The sequence below is a fragment of the Elephantulus edwardii genome, unplaced genomic scaffold (assembly GCF_000299155.1).
Source record: "Elephantulus edwardii isolate Elephantulus edwardi_28Jun2011 unplaced genomic scaffold, EleEdw1.0 scaffold00059, whole genome shotgun sequence".
NCBI lineage: Eukaryota > Metazoa > Chordata > Mammalia > Macroscelidea > Macroscelididae > Elephantulus > Elephantulus edwardii.
Window position 1 is genome coordinate 8263508 of NW_006399809.1, and position 5370 is coordinate 8268877.

The window sequence follows — 5370 nt, forward strand, 5'->3', positions numbered from 1 at the left end:
TAAAGATGTCAAAATGAGATCACGTTTCTAATTAATTGTCTTAATCAGAAATGAAACATTTCTTAGACTTGTCTAAGAATATCATCACTGACTATGCACCTTGTTAATGAGAGAAAAGAACCTTCCCTTCCCTCTGCCCATTCTCTCTATTTAATTCCACAGCTAGGTCATTTTTTGTCTTTCTAAATTCCTTTCTTTGGTTCATAAAAGAAGAAATTAATTTTCAGCCTCATGGAAAAATAAACAAAAATGAGGCTACATTTTCCCCTTAGTGTCCTGAGAAATTGAATAAAAGCATGTTTCCTTTGTAAAGATTTGTTATTTTTAGCCCATCTTCAGTAACAACAAAGGAGCTGTGGTAGCTGAATGGTAAGGAATTATGTTGCCAACTGCAAGTCAAGCAGTGAGAATCCACCAATTGCTCCCTGGAAGAAAAATGGGCAACCTCCCCTCCAGTGTGATGTACAGGCTCTGAAAACCTGCTGGAGGGCTGCTATCAGTGGGTTTGGACCAGCTGCAATCACAGTAACAGGAGCATGCTGGTGACAGATAATTAAGCACTTGAGCATGAGCATGATCTGAGAGTTTGGTGGTTCAAGCCCACTCAGGCACCAAAGGTCTGGTAGTCTGCTTCCAGTCACAGGTTAAAAACTCAGTGGAATGCAGTTCTACTCCACAATGCATGGGTCACCATGTGTTGAAAATGGCTACACAGAAACTACATAGGGTCTATTTTTTAGCTTAATAGAGCTTTCCAGAAAGATGAGGATTATTTCCTACTCAACGTCTGGATGTTTGCTTATTTCACTTCCTGGGAGGCTGGGAGTGAAGAAAGACATTATATGCACAACTTTTTTCTGCTCCAACTTCACAGGCAGCAATGGAGGTCAATTAAAGAGAAAATGAGCTGGAATTCCAACATCTGTTCACCAGCTCGCTCTTGTATTTGATGCGAAAGTTGAAAAGCAAGTCAGAGATGCTGGGTCTTGCTTTTATAAGGAAGAAAAGGCTAAATAATTTCTTGAAGAGTTAAAAGAGTTCTCAGACATGAGTGTCTTTCTGCTCATTTTCTTATGGAAATACCACTTACAACTTTGGTTGATGAAGAGGTCAGAGCATAAAGTTATTTTGGAGCCATTAGGCATTTTTTCCATTCTGTACTCAACTCAAAGGTCATTAGAATTGCAAATAGCTGATGCTGTGTGCCAACCTGTTTTCAGGAGAAAACAATTATCACAACTTAAACCCTCTTGTCTCAGATCAGCTTACTCACTGGCTTTCAGATCCTCATGTTCCATCTTTAACAGACCTCCAGCCATGCCCTGGTCCTCTCCAGCAATAGGGACCTTCAGATCCTAAGCCAGAGGAACATAACAGAACCAAAGTGTGGCCACTCCTCGCTCTGTCTGTGTGCTCCCCAGCCCTGCCCTTCTGCCCCAGGCTTGCACCATATCATGAGTTAAGAGAACTGGTCTTCTCTAAGTTCTTTTCTTTTAAAGGGAGAGAGAAAGAGAGAATTTATGGTATTTTGAAAATCCTGAAAGTCACAGTGTTGAATCTCAAGGTGAACTTGACAGACTGAAGCCTAATTTTCAACTCTGTGACCCGTAGGTTTAAGTAACAGGCTGTTTATGGCTACTTGGAAACTCTGGAGAATTCCTTGATTTCAAAAAAAAAAAATAAATAAAATTAAATACATAAAATATAGTCTTTATTAAGGATGCAATCTAGGAATCAATTAGCCATCTGTATTTCCTAATCTGTATAATAATCAATGTTATAACATGGACCACAGAAACAGTGTTCTTTATTTCTTTGATGATTTGCATGCATCAAGGGTCTGAAAAGCTTGTGTTGTTGTTGTTGTTGTTAGGTGCCATCAAGTTGGCTATGACTTACAGCAACATTATAAACAATGGCTCTAAATTCTGTCCTATCTTGTGCCATCCTCACCATTTCTAATACACTTGAGACAATTGTTATAGTCACTGTGTCAACCCATTTCATTGAGGCACTTCTTCTTTATCTCTGACTCTCTTCCTTTCCTAGCATACTCTCTTTTCCAAATATTGACAACCCCCCTAACAACAACAACAACATGCCCAAAGCAAGTGAGATGAAATTTCACTATCTTTGCCACTAAGAATCATTCTGGTTGCAGTTTCTCCAAGACATATGTTTGTTCTCTTATAAGCCCATTGGCTATTCAGTACTCTTTCTCAACATCTATAATCAGAGGCATTGATTTTTCTTGTGATACTTAATCATTGTCCAACTTTCAGATGCAAACAATTTAAAAGATTATAGCTTGCATCAGATACACCTTAATCTTTAAACTGACATCACTGCTCTTCAGCACTTTCGATAAATCGTTGAAAACAGATTTTTCCAGTGTAACGTGTCTTTTGATTTCTTGACTTCTGGCACCCAGGTTGTTAATTGTGTATCCAAGTAAGATAAAATTGGTGATCACTTAAATCTTTTCTCCATCTATCATCCTGTTGACCCAAAGGTAAGGATTTTTTTTGTTTTGTTGGGTTTTTTATGTTGAGATGTAATCCATATTGAAGGCTGTAGCGCCCTCCTTACTGACAGCAAGCAAGGTTGTGTATAACACAGGTTGTTGAGGATTCTTCCTCTATTCCTAATGTTGCATACTTCCTTACTAAGTTCAGGTTCTCAAATTATTTTCTCAACCAACAGACTGAATATGTATGAAGAAAGGCTGTTCTTGATTTTAAAACGATGCAATGTTCACTTGCTTTGTTCATACAAAAGCTTCTTGATAGGTTCCATATGAGCACAATTAAGTGTTCTGTAATTCCTATTATTCTCAATGTCAGTCACAATTTGTTGTGATCCACACTGTCAAATCCCTTTGCATAGTCAATGAAACACAAATAGACTTCCTTTGAGTATTCTGCTTTCAGGCAGAATCCATAGGCACAACGATAGCACCTTGTGCCACAGCTTCCTCTAAACTCAACTTGAATTTCTGGTAGTTCTCTGTGAATGTCCTTTTCTAGGTAATTATAGGTAAAATAGATTACCTAATTCAGGTAATCTTTAGCAATATTTTACTTGTGTGTGATATTAATTACATTGTTCCATAATTTCCACATTCTGTTGGATCATCTTTTTTGGGAAAGGGAACATAGATCTCTTCCAGTTAGTTAGCCAGGAAGCTGTCTTCCAAATTTCTTGGCACAGCCAGGTGAGCACATCCAGTGCTGCATTTGTTTATTGAAATGTGTCCATTGTTGTACCATCAATTCCTGAGAAATTATTTTTTGCCATTGTCTTCAGGACAGCCTGAATTTCTTCCATCATTACCATTGCTGCTCTGCCAACCCAAAGGCTATCTGTTATAGCCCAGTAAGTGCATTGTGGGAGAAAAAAATGGACAGTCTCCTCTGATATTATTTATAGCCTCTGAAAACTGTCTAAAGAGTCAACTATGAGTATGTTCTGACTCGAAGGCAATTAGTTGTTGAGTTCTATTTCCTACTAATATATAAAAGCTTGTGGGCAGCTATCTAATGTGAAACTATTGCTCTTTTATTTTCTGAAATTAAGAAGAGGAAAGAAGCCAAAATGTATTAAAACAACTAGCCCAGGTAGATTGATAGGCTACTCAAGCTTAACTGCCATGACTTGGACACTAGAAGAATTAGATGGTACCAAGTACTTCCATTGACCACTCTCAAAAAGATCCTGATTCAAGGGAGAACATGTGAAACAACACTGAAAATAATGTTAAAATGGCAAAGATTAATGGTTCAACAGAGATAGGTGGAATTCCCAAACTAGAGTCCTAAGTCATCCTTTCAACCTGGAGCAAAACTCACCCCCATTATGTTAAGTCAAATAATAGATAGACCTACAGGGTGAACTCTAACACAGAGAGGCACTTGCTCCTTAGAATAACCAACCATATGACATCAAAGACCAGCATTTGACTAAGGATAAAGACTTCAAGGATGAAATGGATAAATAGAAGGTTAATGGAAATGAGAACCATAAGGAGGAAGGGGCAATGTGCAAATGTGACATTATGAGTATTATAATTAATGTAATACTATAAAATACATATCAATGATCAAAGGAAAAAACAACATGCTTTATTAGCTTTCCCACAATCACAAAAAAGAATAAAAATCAAGAAATAAACTTATATGCCATTCAATATGGATTGAAGATCAACATCAAGAAACAAAGATCTCACCACTGGGCCAATTGGCAGTTTTATGATAGATGGAGAAGAGATTGAGATTGTTAAAACCTTTAGCTTACTTGGTTCCACAATCTCTTGACACCAGCCGTCAAGAAATAAAAAGATGAGTTGCATTGGGAAAAAATCTGTTGTCAGGGACCTCTCTAGAGTACTAACAAGCAACAATATCAATCTAGAGACTAAGGTGATCCTGATACAGGCCATAGTCTTTGCATTTGCAGGCTATGAATCAGTGAGCTAGACAATAACTAAGGATACCAGAAGAAAAATTGATGCCTTTGAGTTGTGCTGGAGAAGAGTGTTGAACATATTGTGGACTGACAGGAAAACAGTCTGTCCCATAGAGGGTGAAACCAAGCTGCTAACCTAGGAACAAGGATTTTGAAGGTCCATCTCACACACTTTGTGGTAAGTTAGAAGACTTAAGGGATAAATAAGAGAGAATGAGAGAAAGCTTAATGCAGCTTTATTAAAGGGGGGGGCTGGGGAGCTCCTGTGTGAAGTTCCTCATTCTGGGGACACAGAATGGGGAAGTCACACTGTGAAATTATTTGGGACGGTTTTTATAACAGAGTCTTCAGGGAGGGACATTCCGCTCTGATTTATTATCCACCTGCGAGCTCAACCAGACAGGCAAGGCTGTTTGCTCTTCTTATAAGCAGTAGGAAAGGCTGTCAGTGTTTGAATTCTGAATTCTTCATTCTTCTCTTTGTCCCAGAGAAGGACATCATGCTTGGAAGGGTATAGGGACAACACAAGAGAGGAAGACTCAGGATGAGATGGAATGACTTGGTGACTAGAGAAATGAGATTAGGTCTGTCAGAGATGATGAGACAGACTTAGAACAGGGCAGGCTTCAGAGCTATTGTACACAGTGTTGATAAGAGTCACAGGTGACTTGACAGCATATAAAAACAACAACATGCCATTGAGCAACACAATTGTGGTGGTGTACCATCAAGCTAGAACCATAGTTGACAATCCAGTGTGTTTTCAGGGGCAGTAAATCACACAGGAGGAGATTGTCCACCTTTCTCACAAGGAAAAGCTGGAAAGTTCGAACTGCATACTTTTGCCTTGGCAGCACCATTCCTTACCACTAAGCCAGCAGACAGCCTGCTTAATCAGTTGGCATG